The sequence below is a fragment of the Neodiprion pinetum genome, chromosome 3 (assembly GCF_021155775.2).
Source record: "Neodiprion pinetum isolate iyNeoPine1 chromosome 3, iyNeoPine1.2, whole genome shotgun sequence".
Taxonomy (NCBI): Eukaryota; Metazoa; Arthropoda; class Insecta; order Hymenoptera; family Diprionidae; genus Neodiprion; species Neodiprion pinetum.
The window spans coordinates 26,583,404-26,608,899 of NC_060234.1; the positions used below are offsets into that span (position 1 = coordinate 26,583,404).

At 40.8% G+C, this 25,496-nt stretch overlaps 1 protein-coding gene across 6 annotated transcripts in view; it reads right to left on the minus strand.

Annotated features, from left to right (window-relative positions):
* The window catches only part of tmod (tropomodulin), a 73,881-nt gene that overhangs the window by 47,318 nt on the left and 1,067 nt on the right, over positions 1-25,496 (minus strand). The gene's annotated exons all lie outside the window — the stretch shown is intronic.

The window sequence follows — 25,496 nt, forward strand, 5'->3', positions numbered from 1 at the left end:
GAGCATTGACGAAACCGCTACCTGATAAAACTTAGCAGGTTCGGCCAACGTTATTCATCAAGATATGACAATTAGCCTCGGACCATTACTCTAATATCCCTCGTCTTGAAGTCAAGGAAATATCTATTCGCCCATGAGTTCATTCGCATCCCTTCCGCATCTACTCGCGTTCAGCAATGATCGCGTAGTGCCTGCAAGTTGAACACCAATTAACGCCGGTGTATTCGTTTATAGTGCCTAGCCGCGTCCAGGTTCGCCAAACTATTCGGTCGAACGACGTTGGAATCGGTTTGGACCAGGAAATGAGCAGCCCTCTCTCGAAGCCCGGCGCCCGTCACCCACGCCTCGCAACCTACCACCTGATTTCACACCGTTCCACATTATTTCGCCGATCCATCCAAGATTCCGAGATAAACGAAGACTCTCCAACCTCTGACAGCGGCAGTGAATGACTAATGTCATCAAACAGATACGCCCGCGGAACGAAGCTGATCCACGACAAGAAGTGGCTACACTCACTGGACATATATGTAAGAAAGCACATTCGGGGTTAATTATAACGATGAATCCGTCGCTACACCGCAAAGCTCGCTCAAAAATCGTCGGGACGTTCACTAATGTTCATGCGCTCGTAGAGTCTCCTCCCCGCGGCTGCAGTCGTGTCTCTTTTGCACGCGGATCAAAGAATAGCTGGCCAAAAGTCCGGAGGGCTTCTATCTAAGCACGGCGTGTTTTACAAGCGGGGAAACGAACTGCGGGGAAATGCTTGATTGAGTCTCGTCTCCGGACAATGAGGTGTGAATGAGAACCACAGCTGTGAACGGGCGAACCTTTTCCCTCTGGAGCGCGTGTCAAACCTTTCGATAAATTATCGCAACCGCGTAAATTCGCCCATTTTCTAGTGTATGTGTGACGATCTCTTCGGTAAAATGGTGGATAAAAATAGGGGGACGTCTTTGAAGTTGGCGAGCTTCTTGAGCCCCGGATCTCATGGTTGCTAATGACTGGACAGAGATAAATACATCATTCGTCGCTGCTGTCAGCACGTAGTGCGACCAACAACACTTTGCACACTGGTATAGATGCCTAAATGCGCCCGAGTTCACTTTACTAGGTACTTACACATCCTCGTCGCTTCGGCCGATCGGTGTCACACGCATATAATATATCAACTCTGCTCGCGATGGGTATTCGGTTGCACAAATGTCCCTTCCTTGTATCTGATTAATTTACAGACGGCGCACCAACTGGACGGGAGAAATATTGAAAGAGGAAAAAATTGCCCCGATTGAGTCTAACGTATAGTCAGCTGGGTGGAATTTTCAAACTTTCAAGACAAATTAACAACAGATGGCACAGCTTCGGTCCGCTAACAAATTATCTCTAGTAAACGAACGCCCTCGGGTCTCTCGGTATTAATGTCTCTTTCTACTATTCAAAAATGTTATAATACTCGACGCGTAACCGTATTTACTGGTTTACATAACGCTAGCGACATTTCATCCGTTGCGTAGTTGAATAACCGACTTTTGATTTTAGGTTACTTGGAGAAGAAAAGTATCGAGTAATCATAACACGGTGTTGCTTCAAAACTTGGACAATAATTTTTTTTTTTTCATAAGTTGAATTATTTTGAGCAACAGGTTCAATGGATTAAACGAGCGCAAAAAATTGTCGCGTTATGCGCTTTTATCCAAGTGTCATTAGGATCCTTACAGAAAACTGTCTACTAAGTGACTTCAGTTTTTCTTCAGTGTATATTTAGAATATCAAGATAAAGAAGCGCGAGTTATTGTAGACACAGAAATCAATTTTGCTTTCAATTCGTCAGCCGAGTGAAAGGCTTCGGTGGAGGACTGCTATTCGTCATCATATAATGGGGTGAAACGACTTTTGAATCATCTGGCTACTAAAAGTTGATATTGGAAAACAAACCGGTACTCCTGAAACTACAATAATTTTAGATTCCGATTTTTTTTTAAATGGTCAAAGGCTGCAACGATGAATGTTGAATTATAATATTGTCCAACACATTTGTGGCCAAGCCAATCCTTTTTACATGCGCTTTCCAATCAAGTACTAGTTGAACGCTTTTGAAGTCGACATAAATGCCGGCAAGTGGATGCGGGTATGTACTCGATACCTCAAAGTTCTTACAAGCCGAACCCTGATGCCACAGGGAAGAGTTGGGCTATTTCAGCTATGATATTACGAGTTACACCGCACCGTGAAAATAGATTCTAACTTGCTGTGAGCACTTAAAGACCGCGTCCGAAGTTTGTAACTCGTATTTTGTGATCCTATACCGCGTTCACGGATAAAACGACCAGCCCTCGCGCAAGTTCGGACGGAGTGGGGTTGAAGTGGAATTAATGAGGCGCGCTAATCAGTATCGTATGCTTCGTTATTGTACGTCCTGGTGTAAAGTCCACACTCTGTGACTGGAATCGATAGAATAATTTATAAATCGCACTCGCATGTTTTCACTTCTGTAAATCGTCTAACACAGACCTATATGATTTTTTCACGTATTTATACATTTTATACAAATAAAAACGAAAATAATTTGCTTATTCATCGGTATTTAATATTTTCACCCTTCTTTAAGTGTTTTCAATAAAGTTATACTCAATTGAACAGCAGTTTAATATGAAACACTACTCGTTCTCTAAATGCTTGTCCTTTATTATATTGTACACTGATAAAATTTGTTCAATAAATTCAAAAATAATTTGATGATTTTCGTCAACGTTAATTATGGATGGTCGCATCTCGTCAATCGTTCTATCTGCTGTTTCATCAACTTTCCACGATCTTCCTCCTTTCTCTTGTGTAACGCGCCTTACAGAATTACCTCAATGCTCGACTGTTACTATCTCATTAACTTCTTCGAGTAATGTTGATTTCTAAGTTATTCTACATACGCTTTCATCAACGGCTATGACTTTTCAACGGGATCAAGTTCGCAATGATAAGGAGGCAGTCTGAGTACAATTTTGTTACGTTGATTTGCTTCCTCACCGATTACGTCCTTATTGAAGTTATCATCCAAAGGATCAGCCATTTTTAGGAGCTAACGCTTCAATATTTTCATATCGACAGCATCGTCTCTGCTCAAAGTTTAGGTTTAGTTTCTGCTCAAAGACTCGGTGCAAAGTTTATGCAAGCTGGGTCCCTGCCCTCCTACAGCCGGGCCTGGCCAGCTGGATGAAGAGAGGGTAAAAGGGCGGCCCGTTAAGTGGGATCTGACCAAACTGGACGAAATTTAGTCAAGCGCCTGTTCGTTTTTCCCATGAACGCAGTGTAGTTTCGCTGCGTTGACTGTTTTGCTCTAAAATCGGTATAGGGCGAAAGCTGGCTTTTGTCCATTGGCGACTTGGACGACGTAATCACAACATGTGATGTGTCCACGTCGTCGCGAGTACAACAAATAAATGAATGCTTAGCCGCACTAACGAATTATAGAAAATCACTCGGCAGTGTTTGGATTATGCGTCCCTTTTCTAATTCACTTGAAAATTAACCTTTACAGGTGTTTAATCGATAATTATCCAACGCTGTATTCGCTCGTCTCGGCTGAACGAGGTGCAGCTAGATTGAACAAGATTATACGCGCTTATCGATCAACCGTTTTATTACTCAATTGTTGCAAGGTTCATACACTGATAAGATACGATGACCGTGAGTTGGCTTATCTAATAATTTTTTTGACATGGTGTAAGTGTTTACTGTTTTATCAGCGGAATCACTTGTGAGAAAAAAAAACAGTTCTTGTAGCAGGTAATTAGTCCGAGAATTTTGAAATCTTAGTCTCAACATCAGATTCGGATTATTTTACATATTCGAATCAGCGATTGAATTTACATGCGCGAGAGTGACGTTATCGCTGCGAATAAAAAATTCAAGAAAATATCGCACGAGCATAGCTGTTTGTTACTATTTTTCCGCTTCTACGAAGGTTAATACAACTACGGGAATTAAAAATACGTACAAACGAGACGTGTTAATGCCTATAAATTCGCACACTCGAAATATATATTTGGACCCTCGATGAATCGCAGCGAAGAGGTTTGTGTCCAATCACTTACCGCAGGATCAACAAAGACTGCGATCACGGCTCCAAACAACTCGAATGATTAAAGAGTTTTATTTTTCATCGTTTCCTCTCGTCGATCACAATTCGAATGTTTTTCACCAAGATTTACGAAGTTTCAAAAGGCACAAGATTCTTCAGACTGTGTCTTTTATTTACAAATTTGATAGAAAAATACGCCATGGTTGAATTTTGATATATATATATATTACGAAACTGATATGAATATTTTTATGAACCCATTGAATTTGATTGGAGAGATTTAATACATCGAGGTATAACATCTCCCTCATTGTAATTTGAAACGAAGTACGTAGCTACTGTCCTGTGTGATACATGCGTAGTTTAGCTGATGTGTATAAGAAATTCACGCACTCCTTAAAAATGTAGATTATTCATTATAGTAATTATTATAGAATGATCTGATAAACTACAAAATTCGAATACAAGGTTGTGAATTTTATACACATATAAGATACGAATGCAGCGTCGGGAGATTTCAAACGATAGTATAAATGGTAAGAAATGAATGTCTGTAATCCTCCATCAGCATCAGGGAAATGAAACGTCCAATTTTCACTCTCTACTTACGAAACAAACCGTCCGTCTAGTCTGTGGGACTAGAGTTGGGTGAATACCTCTACACGTACACGCATCAGAGACTCCGCAAGCCGCAGGATGTATAAACATCATCTCGGTGCCATTATTTTTCGACAAGGTGTATACATATATATATATATGTATAATATATGTGTATAAGCGTTATAAGCAGGAGGAATTTATCGCACAACTAATCGACGCCATTACACGCTCTTCTACAGTTATAATTATGACGCTCGTCAGTTTTGTGAACGCAGAGTGTGCCTGGCAATTGGCGGTGTGATAATTCCTGCGTCATTCCTGTTTCATAGGATGAAAACAGCGATAAAGAAAGATCAGGAGCTTTCGCTTCGGCATTGTTAACGGCCGGTTGGTCTGGAAGGAAATTGACATTCTGCAGTAAGATAAACTCCGAGGAGAACGTTTGCATCAGTCACGTGTGTCTCACGGTTACGGAATAAGCATAAAGTCCCCACGGAGTGACTCTAACGGCGACTGCTGCACCGGCTGCGATGCTCGTATTTCGGGGAAACATCGGACAGAGAAAGAAATTATACTTTGGCACCTGCTGGCGAAAACTTTTCTATAAATTAATGAAGATACGAGGCAATTTTGTAAGAAAACTATTCGCTCGAAGCAGAGCGAAAGACGGAAGAGGGCTGCAGTTATGTCGGAAGGAAGTGGAGAGTTTTAGACGTTTTCAATGTAATTTATAAACAGACAGATCAATTGCTTTGTATTTTGTCGTAAGAACGAAAATAAAATCATAATACCAATTGGGTAAATTTTTAATTTAAAGTACCTTGTACATAAAATCCAAATTGCATTCGCTTATTGCGATCAGAAAGAAACTGTGATGCGAATTACGTTGTATTTTGCAATTAAGATAATTTACGTTTACCTTTTGTGATTGTAAAAAAAAAATCAAATACAAATTACATTTGTACATTGTATTCCGTGAATAATTATTCGCGAATACCATTTCTAATTGGTAATTTATTTTAATTTTGGTAATTCATATTTTATGCTTCTCCGATAACAAAATATAAATGTAACTTGTGATTTAATTGAATAATTACAATTTTGCCTATCACTGATCGGGACTGCCGGTGGGTTTGTTTCGTCTCCTCACTAAATATAATTCGCCCCGCGCGAGGAATAGGCAAGGCTTTCCACCCACCAGCGGAACGGATTTGCGGAACGTGAATTTACGACTGGCTCTTTACGAAGATAAACAGCCGTGCTTAAGTGACCACCGTCTGAAACTTCGGGCAACAAAACACGAAGTGCAAGACCCGTAAAGCGAAATCGAAAAGGCGGATTGCACGACGAAACGAGTTCGAGCAAAACTATAGACGATTTAGGACAACGTATGTACGTACATACGTGCAGCTGGAGAACCGCGCTATTTCGAGATTAGAGCCTCGCCTCGGTGATAAATCAGATATCGAGTTAGTACTTCGAACTCAGTTATTATTGTTTGGGTTTTGGTGCACTCGAATTTATTTTTGGACGAAGCCGAGCAGTTCAATCAAATCTACGCGTAATATTCTCATGCCTGCAACTGTACAGCAAATGATTTCTTGTATCTCAGCTGTACAAAAATATATTTCCAATGTACCTGAGTAAATTTGTTGGAAAATACTCTGTAAGGTTGTTTATAAAAAAAAACAAAAGAAAAAAAAATAGAATGGAAAAGATGGAAAGCGAGAACTCGCACAATATCCGTATAAAATTCCCACCTAGGTAAATTTACATTTACACGAATACCTACGTTGTGAGAATAAAATCATGAGCGAAAGAGTGAAAGGAGCGAGAGTAGGCACATTTAACTTCAATAGTCTGAAGTGAAAGTCAACTTAAATTTAATTAGATAATACACTCGTTTTCGGCAACGGTGGAAATATTTCCAAGACGAGAATCGGAAAGATTCAAGAGTGACCGTAAAACTCTTTGAGGCTTGAACTGAACGGCAACTTCGCGAGAGTTGCAATTTAATTTTTTGCATTTCAGCAGTGCAAGACTCGGTAGACTATTAAGGAGTTCATACACCTTGAGCGACTGTGATCTGTAATATTAACTAGAGTAAGAATCACACTGGATGCATTATCGCACGCTTTCTCAACTAACCCAATTGCAACGCTATAATTTGCAACCGTGCAAGCACATCCCGTTTTCGGAGTTAACTTTTGTCACGCTTTGTACCTAGAGCGTAACTTCGACAAATTTTCAAATGATTGCTGTTCACTGCGTATTTCATTGCCTGCAAAGTTAGTCCAGATCATAACGGACTATAAGTATACCTATATTCTAACGATAAATAGGAAATAACCTCGAGTGCATGAAATCGGTCCAATGAATCGGACAGGAAAACTGATTGGAAGGAAATCTGCGATGCGATTTATCGTGGCGGAAAATCTGCAATCTCGTCGTCTCGTGTGACGAGTTTGGAAAATGATCGGACGTGCCACGAGTGCTTAATGCGGGAAAGCTCAAAGTCCGCAGCATCGCGAGGATTAGCGAAAGATGGGAAAAGACAGCTGCGGTGGAACGGTTAAGCGACGAACTGCAACGATCGTTCAACTCTCATCTTCCAAGAAAAGATTTACTAGTGAGAAATAGACCGCATGGGTATAATATAAGTCTGCGACGGCATTTCGGGGCATGAAATAGCGCCAATGAGAGTACGCGGTGAAGAATATCGCAGATGCGCAAATCCGAGACATCAGTCTTCTTTGTTTGCAGGAAAATATATACTTGGGACCATGTACAGGTTCCACTTTGTCTCTGGCTCCGATTGAATTAATCTGCTCGAAAATTTGACAACGATGACAGAATTGCCCGATTTTGGCCGGTGTTGGTCCACCGGCTGCCAGCTGCAGGTTTTGTCGCATTTCAATCCATCAGGATTTAACAGGGATTGTTCGAAGCCCTGCTTCCCATCCCGAAGTCAGTGACCGTATAATAATGCTTCATTTTTTATCCACGATAGTTACGAATTACCTAGGATCTTTATACGGACGTATAAGTTATTGCACATCTGTGTAAAAGCTGTGCTATTATTCCTCTGCAGAAGCCAAAAGATCTACAAGCTCTGCTATTGCACCCCTGTGTTTACGCCTGCTTTTTACGCCGAATTTGTTTTTCACTGAACAGTATTGCCTGCAAGCTTCATTGCAAATCATTAAACACACGATTTTCTTGCAAATAGTACGTTTATTTTCACAGCAGTATCATGATAATAAGTATATCAGAGGTATTATTCTGAAGAAATTGAAAATTCAGAATGTAGATCATAAACTAATTTACGAGCCTCTCTTCTACTCATTAATATTACTACAAATGAAGTAAGCATTAGGTCAAGATGAAATTAGTTTCATGTTTGTAATAATTTAATATTTTTTTTCGACATCATTTCTAAATTGAGTCATCAAAAAGTTTATACAATTAACGAGCATTGATCAATTCAAACGAACATTGATCTACGATTCATCCTGTAGAATTTATTTGATTTAGCGAGTGGTGGAAGTCCGTTGTCAAGAATTTTCCGTCTATCCGAGAACCCAATTCGTGAATTTATTCCTTGTCCTTTTTCAATTTCACTCTATTCAAGGAAATGACGATAGTCAAAATCCCCGTAGCGTGAAATCTATAAATTGAGAACTTAAAATTAATGAAATACGTGAAAACCTCGGTGAAAATGAAAAAACGGAGGCTACTGACAAGATGCGGAATACAAGCTACGAGTCTCTGGGATAAAAGACGAACACCCATATCATCGCGGATTATTTTATATACGGGAATTAGTTTTCCCGGTAGTCGATAGGTGGCAGCATGCCGCAAAAGCTCGTCTAAAATAGAGTGCGAGCTTGCAGGAAGTGTTTCGTTCACAAGTTTCCGATAAAGCGCGAAAGATGGAGCCGTGTGCTGCAGTGGGAGCTTTTAGTTAGAAAGTCGGATTGTTTTGGCAAGAAATATCCCGTCAATCGACGACTCTTTATCGCTGAGAGCTTTTATGTGGGCTTGAGAAACGTAAGTTTTCGAATTGCGCCAAAAACATCTGCCGCACTTGCAGTAAAATGCGAATTTCATTGTCCCGCAGTGATTCCTGCGGCAATGTCGTTGTCTTTGAAACGACTATCATGTTCTATTTGCAGTATTGGCCAGGCGGACAATCGCAACGTTTTGACCTTTGCCGAGATAAAATTAACTCGGGTTTCATAATAAAAAAAAAAAAAGCGGGGAATAAGAAAATTCCTACACGTTATTTTCCGTCGCATGTAGGTATAAAGCTCAGGTTGAAAAAGCGAGAGATGGGCCGCTGTCTTTTCGAACTAGTCACAGCGCTTGCAAGCTCGACTTTGTTTAAGCATTGCGTCACGGTGAAACCACCAGCTCGCCTCGTACGTATTGCGAGGTTTCGAGTCCTTGAGAATTGGTTCAAGTACCCGCACTTTACGTAACGAACGACGCGTTTGATTGGCGCGAAATTTGGGAGAGAAGAAAAAAAAGAAATGAAAAAACAAATCTGAGGAAAAATAGGAATTTCGCGACGATATTAAGCTTGACAGCGGAAAACAAATCCGAGAGGAAACCTTGAACGCGTGCTAATTTCGGTCCCACGCTGGGGAAATCAATTTTATTACGACGAGACTCGGAATGTTCTGCTACATATATATTCGGCTTTTAGCACGTGAAAATTGAATGAATTTAATGCCGATAGGCGAAGGTGAAGCCGTGAAGCGCCGATGAAAACTTTACCGTTCTTCCGTTAATCTTCGTTTGCTTGACGAAATATTAAAATTCGCGTTATATGTGGGAATTGGGTCGGCCAAGCTTCGCGCCAACTACCACCGTTAACGCACCATGCCAATTGCAGCGCGGTAGCCAAGCGAATGTTTGATATAATAAATTGTAACAAGCCGTCACGTTACATGCCGCGCAGCGCACTCGACTCAAGGGCATTTTCTAGCAATATCTGACTCGTAATTGATTTCTATAATTCTCTCGTCATAATCAAATTTGAACAAGTATTTGCCAAAATATTACCTATCGCGCAAACATCCAGTCACGTTAAAATTTCCCGACGGTTCAACGCTTTGATCGTTGATTTAATTCACAAGGAAGGAAATTTTCACGTCAGTTTGTTTGCTTCGTAGTTCCAAGAATACATTCGACTCGAAACATTACAGAAAACAATATATCATCGAAAATAGTTCCACTCGAATAAGTTTGAAGAAATAATGATAGGGGCCTTTCAGCATTACATTTTACGTACGTCATTTGATTTTTGAGATTTTTGTTTGTTACGGATATATACGTGACACAAAATTTTGTCATGAAAACTGTCAAGCTTTTTACAGAAACGTCAATTAAAAGCATGAATACTATATCATTCTATGGAAGAAGGTAAGATTACCGATAAGAAGTTCGCCAAATTTTTTATTCTAAAATCTAACCAGACTGGCAGACCGGCTTCTGAAGGCAAAAGTTGGAGAGTTTTCAATAATAAAGGAGGATTTTCACAAGTTTTTTTTTTTTTCGCGTTGCTCAATACTGTGTTTTGCCTAGCAAATAACACGCAATCTTGATTTGCGTGACTTATCGTTATAGATGTTTGAACAACACACCGCGGTACCTGTTCCGATAGGTAAAATTAAGCTCAGAGATTTACGCGACAGGAAAATGATTCTCGCCGGATTTTTGCGGACAATGAAAAACCGGATAATAACACTTTGTCATTAAATATAAGTGACAAAGGAAAAGAGACCGAAACAAAAAAACGTAATAAAAAAAAATACAGCGTTTTCAGAATTGATGTTTTGCCAAGGTAACGGTCAGACAGACGGAAACAAGCGGTTTCAGTTTTTAACCATCCCTCAAAATTACAGTCCGTCCTGTAATCGGTAATCGCATCAAAGTTGTTTACAGCATTCGTATTTCTGGCCGAATAAATTGAACGTTTCAATGTTTTCTTCTACTCTTGCGATAGCTTATCTGAATTACACTGCCGATAATTTATTCGCAAAATATGTGGAAAATCTTCCAAGCTGCAGGTCGAGTTTACATAAACATCGAAACAGCAGTTATCACGACACGCGATCAACAGTTTGATACGCAATATTAGTTTCTCCGTATAAACACGCCGAGCTAAGCCGAACCTGAACCCGCGAAACAGGGTAACAGTTTATTTTCACTCATCCATAATCGTGAAAACATTAACAGAGCAACAGATGCGTTGCGTACATTTACATATTTCTACAGTAATAATTACGATCCAGTTCCTGGACTTTCTTCGCATCAAGCGTGCGCGGGAATTAAAACACGCAATAAATAAATAACCATGCTGAATTGTCGATCGGGTTTTCCAATTTCCCGGTCGGTCTTTTTCCTTACCGATTTATCCAGCAGCCGATTTTTGAACATAAATCCCGTAGTAATCGTGCCAACACTCATTTTCAGCAATTAGACAAAGTCTGCAGACTATACAAAGCACATTCCGTTTCGAATACATCCAACGATCCTGGGGTTACATTGATAAACGAATGGCGGAGCGTCTGACTTGACTTTCCAGACACATATATATGTATATATATGTATATACATATAAATATATATATTCGGCTGTCGGAATCGTAAAGTTATGGTTGGAATAGGGTCTGACATAAGCTTTTCCGCGGCGGAAAGCGTCTCCCGTGTATTTTTGAAAGCGGTAGTGTTGCGCTTTCCTTCGTTTAGTCTCATTGCGAGCGGACTATTTATCACGTTTTCGGTCACTCTTCCCTTTTCACCACGGCCCGAGGTATTTCCAACACGGACCTTCCCCAATCGACCTCCGATCTTTGCCCAATAACAAATTCCACCCATGTCGAGATGCGGCTCAGCCTAGAACGAGAGGTGGAATCGTTATCTGACGGGCGGGGATTCCGTTAATTATTGTTCGTCTGCAGCTCGCTAATTGTCTTCGAAATCTCCGACATCTTCGAGGATTACGGCTGATTTATTTTTACACGCGAAACGTCGGCTATTTCATTAATTTGCAAATCCACGCGGACGCCGTGATTTCAGCCGGAACTAACTACGACTCGCGACGTGCTCGCTTACGTCTGACTTGCGTAGTTTCTGGGGAATTTCGTGTTCCGAAGGAAGGACTCAAAACCCGAGAATGAATAGAAATAAGATTGTTGAAATTACCACAAAGTTCTCGAGTTTAGAATAATTCACGATTTTTAGAATATTTCACCGTAAAACAACGTGAAACTAAACGTGATCTAAACGATTGAACTTAACATCATTTTAACGTCGTCGGGGTTTTAAAAAGATTATCTAGATTTGAAAGACGATCAAACGACTTCGAATGATTTTAACCATTTCAATAATTTATTGAGACTTGAAAGTTCTCGTGCAGTTTCCGCTGATTTCAGAGGATTAACTAAAAGATCTTACCGATCGATCTTGTCACACCTGGATGATAATTCATCAGAGACTCAACGAGTGTCTTGAATATATTTTTTCTCGCAATATAAATCAGCCAGGTGTCGCAGTAATACAGAAAATAGGAAGTAATATTTCGGCATTGATTGATCGACGACATTGAAAATGCAAGGCTCTCGAAATGATCGCGGCGTAAAATGCGCGGAGCTTTAACCGACGTCGGAACATGAGCGCGGTACAGAATGATAAAAAGAAGTGAAAGGCTGTTAAAGAAACCGACGACGTAACAGTTTCTAAAATTGAAAAATGAGCATTTATTCCCCTGCCTTCTTCGTTCCCCGTTGACGAGCCTCATTTCCCGCACTACGTGTTCCTTTTTATACCGCGTAGCAAGACTTTCGACTAATTTATGAATGAACATGCAATTACGCAACTTCCTAAGCCGCGTGCTTTCGCTACGTCTCAAAATCGGCAAGGGGAATGAATGTAGGAGGGCAGTCAAAAGTGACGGTCCTTCGTCTTCCTCGAGTATTAAGCATGAAGCAAAGGCGTGATTATAAATATACCTGCCTCTACATCCCGGAATTAGCTAGAGCTTTTTATTTTAGCGTCAGCAAGTACTCAGACAATCTCACCTCCGCAAATCCATACGTATGTGCTTTAAGTCTCACCCACATTTGCAAGCGCACGTGCGTTTTTGACGAGCAGTGAACTCGGCCTTTGGATCATAAAAATTATCGTACTCCAAGCGAATTTTTGTGAACAGCATTTTTTTTTTCTAAAATTTTCAAATCTCTTTGAAATTAATTTCATTTAATGCTTGTTCGAAAGTCTGCACGCGAAAATTTTATTTAAATATGTTGTAAGTTGTTTCATCTTTTCATTTTCTTTCCCGCCTTTTTGCGATCGATCGTTATTCGAACAAAGACCACTGCAGGATTCAACCGGATATACACGATGCCTATAATGTTCAAGTAAATTATTAATAGCCCGCAGAATTTTCTCACCAACGTACCAGCGGGTTCTTTTCACTTAAGAATCACGTGGTTTTGTCGAGTATTTATGCGGTTAAAAATTCGCTAGCCGTACGACCTAGATAATATTCTACCCACGGAAACAGCGGTCAATAATAAATTTCACGCTGTAAAACGATCGAAATTTGATGAAAAAAATATTACTTTCTCAATACCATGACCCACATTCTTGTGATAATATGATCTTTATCCAATTTATGGTTTTCAACTATCCATCCCACATATTACATGTATATACGCGTCCCGACCTATTTTCCAGGATCATATTGATTTGCACAGAATAAGAAAGGAGTTTTTAGAATTTATGTTGCATTTTTTAGTTCATTCAAATCAATGGCGATTACAACAATTGATTTTCATCATTCTTTCAAATTCGGTGAAATTTTTTCAACTCATAAATCATTCTTTTCTCTCCAATTTGGCTGACAGTCAGTCAAATGAATATTAGTTACCTTAGCAAATCACTTCTCTCCGTATAATGACTTGATTTATGATACCGTCGTGTATTACGTGTGTTACACAAGTAACTGGATATTCTTGCAAAACGTTATATAGCTATGAAATAACGCCATCACCATCGTTAATTTTGTAGTAATTGATTGAATTTTATCAGGTGACAGATTGGCCTGATAGAACGCTGCAAGCTAAAACATTGCAAAATTTGTGTATTTCCACCTTCTGGACAAATGTAAAAAATATCTCACAGAAGAAAGAGTCGCAGTTTGTGCCAAGAGCGGAGTAACTATTAGCACAATATGCATATAGAAATGTATAAAGCTGTAGACAGCTGTTCTGCATCATTTATCGACGGTATTAGCACTTGTTTGTGTCTGCTGAAATTTTTGGCCGAACGACGATCTCGACGTTTGTTCCTCACGCTTTCTCTAGTCGCGGTGGAAAATTTTTTCAAAAACCCACCAAACCCCTAAAATAATCTCACCGACATTTCACTCGTGGAAACAAGGATCACCGGACAATATCACGATCGGAATCAAACGTTTATCGGTTTAGAAACGACGAAGGTGCTAATGAATGACGTCACGACTATCTCAAAGCCTACTACTATCACTATGCCTGACGGTGTGCAAATGTATGCGGACACGCGGTGAACACCCGTGAATACAATCTGTAAGACTGTAACTATGCATGTATAGGAGACGGCGATGTACGGATCGGCTATAAATGTACGCCTCTACCAAGAATGATGGATACCGTGGAAAAGAGATTTGCCGGCGCTATCATCTCGTCTTTTTCCATCCTGACGTCGGTCGAGTTAAGATGAAGTAAAAAATTGGGAAGGTCTCGTCATTCTCCGCGCTCCGAGTTCACGGCTTCGTGTTATTTACACGGTAACGAAGGAAAAAAAGTCGATCCTCTTCGTGCCCTGATAACATATTGAAGCAAAAAGCGGCGGCCTGCATGAATTTATTTTTACTTCGTTGCTTTTATTTGCAGGATTTTTTTTTTTTTTTTTGATACGCAATTCAGAAATACGATATAATAAAGTTACGTTTTCTTTCAGGAAATGCTATTCTCTTATGACACTTTTGAGACGATATTCTAGGATGTTTATTAAACCATCTTCTCCCTGTCCGAATATGTCACGACTAGCAGCGCACGTAACCATTTCGCTATAAATTTTCACCGCTCTAAACGCTGTGCGAATGAAACATACATGAAACAACAATCTCAAGATTTCTAATGCTTCCTTTCAAATAACTCCGAAAGTGGATCAGGGCATTGTTCAAGCAATTACCGCCAATCACTCTTTGCATGAAACTTGTGACTCCGCGAGTTCATGGAGTCTGAATCTCGGCTAGTCGCCGTTGAATAGAGAATATCGCTAAATCACTCTCTCGTCGATCGCCCTACTTGACATCTAACCGGAAATTTTCAACCGCCGATCGTCCCAGCCGCTTATTTCCGGAGGTGTTTACGAACCGGAAATAGAAGGATCAGAGAAGCGGAGCTGCTCGTGCATCGGAAACCCAGCTCGCGTCTAACTCACGATCGGTGCTTTTCCATTTCCTTTGCGATGGACGAAACCAGATCTTAGAGGCCTCTAGCAGCTCGTCACATGTCGGTTTCAATTCACGTCCCGTCTCCCGTGAGCTGCAGAATCTCCTGATCAGCTTCCAAGCGATATTGTCAAAACACGAATTCCGGTGTTCCGTATGCTTCGAATAAAACGAGGAACGTCAAATTGGCATTGCTGCCGGATCCGCACGACGGTATTTGAGCTCTTCGCCAAATTTGAGACGGTAGAGAAGCGATGACGGGTCTGACGACACGCATCCGCAGAGAAGACAACCAGTAAAGTAGAAAATTCCGCGTTTTGAGGTGAAGTCTACAGAAAGACGACAAGGATTCCCGAATATGCAGAGATGTAGCTTCCACCAAAGTCTTTTGCACCTCCGGCGGGCGAAAAACCCGTCAAGCTTCAAGGCGTAAGCATGTACGGGGCAGAGAGTTAGAAATGGGCCGGCTCCTTATGAACTGAAAACGGTAAACGCGCAATGTGGTCTATTTCGGTATTTCGGCGCAGATCGAGGCACATGGCGATCGTCTGCAGCGGTGCACCGTGACGGTATGGTTATACGTACATCGTGTTCGTACTACCGAGCGACAAGAGGCTCTAATTGAGACGGCGAGGCCGCGAGCCAGGAAACATCAGACCAGCTAGGAAACCAGGGAAACCAGAAACCAGGAGGTCGCGTAGCGCGGCTGGTAATTGGCCGGGAAAACTAGGGAACCGCTTTGTGCTAACTGGTCGTTGCTGCACTGCACTTACGGAGGGTAGAGGTAAGGAGAAGTATCTCATGCGGGTATTGGACTGAACAAGTGTCGACCAAAAAGCGAGAAATAGTGGTTCAACAAATCGCTTGTAAGCAATAAAGGTAAAATCTGATTGACGCTTAGCAATCAGGGTTCGATATGATTGGCGTTTCTTGGAGCTTTTGACACAGCTACGCCATTTTAGTTTCACTTTATTATATGGATGCTTTCTATACACGGAGATGGTCGTCCTTACCTCTAGCCCTCTATAACTGCACCGCAGACCTTCTCGACGCTTCGCTAACTCAGCGTCACTTTATACCGGTAACGACATTAATTTCGTCTCAAACTTCAGTATATGTGCTGAAAATAGAGGTATCAGAGAATGAATGCAAACGTTGGATTCCATGACGCAGTGAAAGAAGTTTTGAAGTATATGGTACATCGGATCAAACCCTGTTTTGATTCCGATTAACTGTTTGTGCAATAAACGATGCCTAGATCTGAGAAAGTGCAGAGTAGCAATTTTCAGTATCATATCATCAGGTTCGAGTGGAAATCATAAATCTCTGACATGCGATCAATCAATCGTGGAACTGTCCAAGTAAACACTGAATAATTGGCGACCAAACGATCTAAAATATCGGAGCATCGTAAAATTTGGCAAGTCGGGAAGTCAAGAAATTCTCACCAGTAGACAAACAACGCTGACAGACGAAATGATGAATTTTTTTAAAACCATGTTTTTCAAACGAGTCGCATTGTGTACAACCAAAAGTAAACAATTTCAGAGCTTTGTTCGCGAAGACTAGAGCCAAGGGCAAACGACAAATACTTGTATAAAATGAAAGGACGCGTGTGAAAGCACGCTCGCAGTCCTGTGCAAGAAGAAGAGTAAGAAAATGGTTAAAAGCACGCGAAGCGAAGTTCTAGGCCGCAATATTCCATAATGCTTTCAACGCGTTACCGCAGGATTAACCAAGCGACACTCGTGATCTAAGCGGAGTTTGTGCGAGTTGCATAACTTGATTCGCAGCGGGAACTGTTTACTTGACTTTCGCTTTCAGAGATCTCTTATAGGCTGTATTTGCGGGCCTGAATTGCTTCAGACGAGGTTTATAAAGGGATGAGAGAGGGCATCGCCGCGTTATTCAACCGCAAATTTATATCATTACGCACGTGCATTAACCGGCGGTTCCGTGTACAACTTTTGCCTTTGGATGAATATTTTTTATTACTCTATACGTACGGAGGTTCGTATAAGAGGAATCGGCAGAACCAATTAATCAAGTAGACAATTGAAATCATTGCATTTTTTCTACTCACTATTGGGTATTTGAAAGTAACGTTGCATCGATTACACATAAGTCTCTGTAGTATTCGAGTTGTATATTTTCGTCTACCTTCTCACACTGCTGTAAATTCTTCAACCCCCCCGCCCTCCCTGTACCACAGTTTCGCACTTGATTTTTACAGCCGCTTTGCAAGCAGTGGCAAAATTCCAAGGAAAGAAACGTCGATTAGCATGATGACAAACGCTGAAAACTTTCGCATCCGTACCGAATGGAAAATTCGACGGTCCGAAGACTGAATGGGTGGACTTGGTAAGATTGTATCGCCCAAAATTCAATACACATGTATTTTATATTTATATCTGATATTGAGTGGGAAAAATTTATATCACACGAAAAATATAATTAATCGTGTTGCAGATTCACTTCTAGCTGTAACAACTGGTATAAATCACAATTGTGATGACTGCAGAATCTCATTTATTTATAACCTGACAATATTTTCAATGAAACACACAAAATTGCAATCAAATTATTGCCATTTTACAGATAAAAACCGTTATCACGTAACGAGAAACTATCACTGCAGTGTTTGTTATTAAAAATTATTTTTGTATCTCCGATCCACAACTCCACACAACATACATACGTAGATGATCGATTTTCGTTTTCGAAGCTCTACCGTGGTGTTGCGTCACTACAATAAACAACCTAGAGACCACGTCGCTTGTTTACACGTGGTCGCGACATGGATCTGCTGCACGATCAATCTAGGTGGGTACCAAAGAGTTTTCCACTCGTTCCTGAGATACATTTAATCGGGAAGTTTCGAAGTGAATATCGATTGAACATTCCGCTACATGCTTGTCCACAATCTGCAGCATAGGATATTTTCAAAATTCCGTAATAATTTTTGGGTACCGTGACAATGGGTAAAATCATATTCAGATCGTGACACGAACTGAAAAGAATCTTTGTTTCCGAATGATCTTTTTCAAATTTTCATAAGCATGCATCGCCACTGCGATTACACGAATGACGGTGCAACCCTGACAGACTTTATTAACAAACAAACACTCTCTATTTCGAGATGGAAAACAGAGGCGTCGAGACCGACGTAGATCAACTTAATTTGGCGAACGTCACGCGGAGGTGGGACGTCACTGCACACATGTAAAGCGGTAAAGGAGTGGTTGCAAACCGGAAATAGAAGATTCGGCAATTGCATCGGGCACAGAGTAGAGCATTTCAAGTTCCTTTAACACGTGAAATCTAGTTTTAGACGTTTTCAGTCGTTAGCTCGTTACCGCGGCTCACACATCGGCGCCAGGCCGACGTCGCGGGTCTTCAGGTATAACACCGTCGTGTATTTGAAAAATGTAAATACGTCAACGGTTGTAGGAGGTATCGGTTATAGAACGTGAAGCCGTCGAGCTCTTCAAAGCGAGATGTATTAGTTAGGATCAAATTGGACCGACCGTGCAGCCTGCGAATTGTTTTTCCCAAGGATTACATTGTACGCCGGCATGATATTAATCTTGAAAAGTCTGATAAAAATACCTATTTGAACTTCGGATGTCTTCGGGCCTAAAATTTATCGGCGATATTCGCTCAAGGACGAAGTAATTCGGCGGGGCTATAATTTTTTCCCACCCCGAAGGACGACATGTTGTTGCAAATCTATATAGATACGTTTCGCAAGGCACGTTTCGCAGTTTTGGAAGTAACCCTGACAAAGAATATAACTACGCGCGGGTGGCATATTGGCCGTTGGCCGTTCCCTAGCTGTTTGACAGACTTGAATCTCATCCAGAACGCATTCCTTCGCCTGCGAGAAACAATGGCTGGGAAATATCACGTGTCCCGGCGTCTTCGATGACGTTATAGTCTCGTCATCGTCAACGCAGATGAGGAGACACCCAACGAGATGCTGGAACACGAAAGTTACGCCAGTTCCTCGGTGATGGACTTGCTCGTAACGACAACTTTGCATGCTTTTCAGCCTCACTCGTAGAACGATGGATAAATATAACATGACTTCGGATGTGAAACCCTGTTTTAACGCCGAGGCGTATTTCTTTTCCGAGGGAAATGTTGCCGCATAATGCAGCCGGTCATTGTCATGTCATATTGCAAAGAGTTTGAAAATAAGCTTAGTCGTTTAACGATGAACCTAATTGACGAAATTGGGAACCTAAAAAAAAATCTGTAACCATATTGTTGATACGCATTATACAATTGCACAATTCCACCCGATAAAAATTAATTAGTTGACGTAATTCTGAAAGAGTATCAACGAAAATAGAGTGTAAGTCAGAAATTTATGCCACTCTTATCTTGTTTGTAACACAGAAAATTTCGAAAACACTGCTCGCTCCTGTTTATAATTGAATTTGAGGAATGGATTTTCCGAGTTATAAATCCTCTTCCGCACCGTCGATAAAATACTTTTACGTAGGGGAAAAAACAAATTTGAACCGAAAATAGCAGAGTAATAGCCTCTTGACGATATCCTCGTTACAGGCTGTACGTCTCACCGACGTCACTCGAGAAGCGGTTACGAGTGACTGGAAATTTTTAAAGCATTTATTATAAAGCACCTCCGACGTTAAACCGAACGTCAATTCCGCCCCTAAGTTAAATTGAAAAGTTAAATGCACCGCATTCTGATATTCACACTTATTCAACCCTCTTTTCAGTCTGTAAAATATCGGTGAACCTTATCTTTCCTTTCACCGCACTTTTTACAGGATCGCTTTTGGCAAAAAATTAATGTACGAAACTTCATTATCTCACAAAAATGTTAACGACGATAAATGATAGCAGAAAACTGGGGTAAATCGTTCAATCGATCACTCGAACAGCGTAATTGCATGTATAAAATAGACTTCGTCCCACAGATTTAGCTTCGAGTAAGAAATTCATTATCGTATGCAAGACGGATATATAATAATATTCGGTGGTGTATTAATCCAGTGCAGGGTGAGATATTCCATGATCGACGCTCGTTTGCATGCAGTTATACCTAATTTAAATGTACACCGAATAAATTTTTATAAATTAAATAGATCAAAGCAGAAGGCTCGATGAATTGTCGGGTAGTTCAGCTGTCGTATTGCTCTGTAGCTCGGTCTCCAGATTTCGAACAAGGAGAGGAGTATTAAAATAAAATAAAAGAAAAATGACCGTACGTATAACGCCAGTTGCGGGACATTAAAATAGAACAATTTGTTCTGTAGCGCTTGGCACGAGAACCGCGAGGAAGCCATTTCGCACAATTTCGACGGCACAAAGGATCCGCTTTTCCGGTGCCATCTCAAACCTTGCGGGGATGCCGAAGAACCTTAACTACTTTAATGTTGACGTTACATCTGTCACCGTGATTCGAGGAAAAACCCAAGTCTTAACTCTCGGACATTATTCTGCAAGCGTATCAGCCTTTCTCATCTGTAAACGACAATTCTAGGGAAAAATTTTCCTGACTTGGTGAAATAATTTTTCCGAATGTCACGGAAGAGGTGTATTTTCGATTCGAAAAAATCTCATATGATCCGTCTTAAAACTTAAAAGACAAATTTGCCATTTTTCAAAAATCATTTATCACGACACCGACTCGCTTCCACCTGATTCTTCGCTATATTCTGCGAATCGTGAAAAATAGACTTTAAAGTTTAACGCAATCTTTGTACGGCTTGCAGGCTTGCATCAATGCTATCGTTATATATGTTCCGATTCATTTCTTTTCTCGATGGCTCGTAAAAACCACGCGATGAAGAAAGCTTCGATCCCAGTATATACTGCACTAAGCAACAAAGAACTCTATTCCATCATGCAACTTTTTCTTCATACGGCGGCACTTTCTAATTCATCGAATCCCGCATTCATGGTTCACTTAAATAAAGAGAATCACAGTAGACGATTTTCTCTGTACAACAATCAGAATGAAACGTACTGTTTTGCAAAAATTGTAAAGCACTTCAACGCCTGCCGTTATTCAAAAACCATTGAGCAAAAATTCGAAATGATCCTAATAATATGCGAAAGACATTTTTTTCAATGCAATTTTATACGGTTATTCCCACTGTACTAAATTTTCGGCGACAAAAACAGAAGTGCGTAACCTAGAACAACTTTGCATAAATCGCAATAACATTGCATGAGTTCAACAGATTCTTGTCATTTCAATACAAAATAAAACATTTAAATCATTGATTTCCTGAGAACAATCTCCAATTTCAGTAGATTGAAGATAACACTACGTTACAAAAAAAAAGGAGTTGAGTACTTTCTTTAAAATTTCCTGTTTATTTACTTATACTTATCGCCTAATAAGAATATATACGTATTTTTTTTTAACACGTACTATTTTTTAGATCCGGTTCGCTAATAATTATAATTGTGACACCTCAAATATCTCAAAAACAAGACGCGATAGAAACATAAGATATAACCACTGCCCTGTATAATCTGCGGTCTGACTATGACGGAGTTTTTCTACTGTCTCACGCTTCGCAAAATTATAATGAGATACTCGCGATTCAACGACGCAAAAACAGTTTTATCGCAAATGAGGAAATATTTCCGAGCCCAGACTATTATACAATGCCTCCACGGGTGTGAGAAATCGAGGATAATTATCGAGAGATATAAAAAGCAGGGATTCCAATGTTTATGATTCGAGGAACAAAAGGGGAGAAGAAGAGGCTGCGAAATCCCGCGGTGATGCGACTATTATCGAACACACTGCTGCGAAAAAAGATCAGCGAGGCATTAAAAAGCCTCCACGGCTTGACCAACTGGTGCGAATGACGACATGTTCGCTTTTCCCAGCCACCGGCGTCGCTTCTTCGCATAAGCGATCAGCGTCGCGACGCCCGAGTTGCGGGGGAGGCCATGGGCGTAGGATTAAAGGGGTGGAACAATTTTCACTCGCTCCCAAAAACGCGGCGAATAATTTTTAGTCAACCACGCGGTTCGCTTTCCGTCCTTTCCTTCCTTGCAAATAATTCGAGGAAGCTTCATCAACCGATTATCAAAATGAGATTACAGATTTTTTAGGAAGATATATAAACTTGTCCCTCATATCGATTTCGACGAATTCGTTGCCGAAAATTCAGCTCAAATCGTGATTAACGCAATACATAGCGTAACTCCCGATCGTTATATCCCTGTTATAATTGTAGGAATTATAGGAAGACACGGAGAGCTTTCCGCAAGCTGTCGGGCTTTCGCTTTTTTAGAACAGAATCGACGAGGAGTGAATCAACACGGGATTGAAAACGAATTTGGAACCGTGATCGTAAAATATTGGTGGTGACGCTGGTGCGATTACAAAACAGACGTCGATGGGTATTTCTAGCGTGTCAGCGACCACTGGCCACTGTGCTACTACACTGGCTTCACTTTAGCTTAGAGCTTGGAAACCCGCGAAAACTCCGAGTTCTACAAACTCCCTGAGTCTCGACAGATAAACACACACGGCGTTGTTTGAATCAATGGAAAACGAAGCATCAGCCATGACACGCTCTGGAAAAGCTGCGGATATTTATCCTATCTTCAAATATCGATTACCAATCGTATTCCAATGCCTTGGATCGATATTTACGAATTACTTATTTATACATCTATACGCTTCCTACTGTACAGTATAATTTCAAGTATCATATCCAATGTCTTGTAAGAACGCAACAAATTGTGTACATTATTTCGTATAAACTAAAAAGTCGCGCAGCGATCATTCTTTTTCAACAACACGGTCAGGTATTAATTCCCGAGCTTTCATATGCTTGTATTCTCAGAAATTATTCCAGGCGAACATTCGTAGAGATAAAAATTTAACACGATTGCAGCTCTGTTGCAACGAATCATTCTTTCGACCAGGTCTCGTAAATTATCATAATGGTAAAGAAGACTGTTTTCGAAACGTGATAACGAAATCATTGCTAAAAAGAGAAAACAGTTTCCTCTTTGGAAATATGAGCGTGGGTTCTCACGGGCGTATTTGACTTTCAGTTTCAACGTCAAAAAAGCAGTTTAGACGCAGCAAAGTGCAGATTATACGACATAGCGAATGCAGATAGAAATGAAGGGGGGAAGAAAAAAATTCTTGGAAACCTCCCAATTACTGCAAATCTATACAACCAGCCGTCCACGAAGACAAAAAAATAATAACATCTGCGAACAATTTCACGATGAAGTGGTATCAACTCTGCCATCGTTATCCGCAAAAATGTTTTCAGTTAGTTAACAGGAGTTGCTTGAAAGAAGTTCGGTCACGTACCTACACGCGTTTTATCTTTAGCGAGGAGTATATGAAAGTAAAAGTTAATCTAGAGCATCAAAACACAGCTGTTGCTTACTCGAACCAGAGAACTGCTCATCTCGAGCCGTCGACGACGATGAGAACTTGCAAAATAGTTGGCCCTAATTTAACAAGACCGCGGAGTAAACCGAGGTGGCGAAAAACTGATTCCGTACCCGCGAAACTCATGTAAAGTGAAGCAAGGTGAGTAAGTTTTGCTTCATTTTTCTCATTTCTCGCCTCCTGATCGTCAGCTAGAATTACAAGAACAGGAAACTGGCGATTGTTGGACTATTTCCGTCGCACGATAACGGCGTGTGTTTATTTCGACAGGTAATTCTAACGGCCAGCAAGGTGCCGGGAGTTGATTTAATTGGAATGGATTCAACGGCTGTCGGGGCTGAATGCACGAGGCAGATATCTACTCGAGAATTAATATAATCGGTCAGTCAGTCAGAATCCACTTCGGTGGAACAGACTCGGCTATAAATATGTCTTCAAGGACAACGGAAGGACAATCTTCAAATTTTCACGGTATTGATGTTATACTCGTTGCAGTTTGAACTGCACTCGACACGCATTGGGTAATCCTTTCATCTTCGGCCGCGAATAACATAATCGACTAGATATATGTACACGTATGTTATATATCGGCGCTTCACGGCGAAATCCCCAGAAAATATGGTGAAACGCAAAAGACGAGAAAAAAGGTGCCTGGAAAATTGACGTCCACCCAATACGCGTTTCGAGTTTTGATCGCAACAACTTTAGCTTACAAAAAAGAGGGCGTGGTCCGGCTTTAACGCGTGTCTCGTTTGAATTGCACAATATTTTTTTTCGTCATAGGATGCAGATCTAAATAAATGATTGCCGTGAAGTGGAGTGAAAACTATTTTCAGTCAGGATGAATCGGGGATCTCCTGCCGAAACAAAAGTTCAGCAAATTAGGTCAGCGCTGTATAAACGCGATGGTACGAGTACAGCTTTTGTCTTATCGGATGTACGCAGATGCATGGAACAGCTGCTGCAATGGATGACTGCAGGCAGTCGGAAAAACCCTGCAATTAAACTCGCACACGAGTCGCTACAACTTAAAGACAAAGTAAATGAATTATTTACTTCGGAGCAAGACGAACCGGAAAGAAAAAATCAACTCTACGCTTCGAAGTCGTTTTGTTCGTTTGCGAAAAGTGTCGGTGATGTTGGCGTGTTTTTCCTCAACGAAAATCAGCCCGTTGCCAACAGCCAGCTCTAAAATCGTCTGGCGAGGAGAATGACGCAAAATCTTCGGTAATCGAGAGCGATAGATAGGAGGAGGCAAGTGCGAGGAGGCAAATATATCCTGTACTTCAATTCTCTATCTCGTATTTTTCGACGACGTGGGGGTAACATTTATTCTCCAAAGAGTGAAAAAACAGCGGTCACGTTTCAGCTTAGCTGGAAAGTGATCGTTTCTTATTTCTCTTTATCGCCCTTCAATGCGAGCCAAAATTCTACTCAGCTGCAAATTGTCGAGAGGCAATTACAGACTGATAGAAATATTGTTATGGATTTCTATAGGTTGCGGAGAAAACATGCGGGATACTTCCCGTGACTCGAAAATCGCACGTGCCACATTAACGCGGGAAAATTTAAATTTGACGCCCTCGAAATTCAAAGGCATCGGTGTAAATATACCTGCGTTACCTAATGTTTAGACGCGGACCGGAAATGCGCCAAATCAAACCCCGAAGAACGGAAATGCGTTGTAAACACATGCGTGAGATCGAAGATCTGGGCGCAGAGGTAATTCTAAACGGGTCAAAATTGACTGCAAAAATTACTCCGTATTGGCATTATAAATTTCAGATCTGATTCTATGTCCGTCTATAAACGCCGTTCATCCGAAACACATAAATTATTTTTACTAAACTAACATCATTCGGCTTGAGAATTAAGTTTCGTTATGATTTTCAAACATCTTTAAT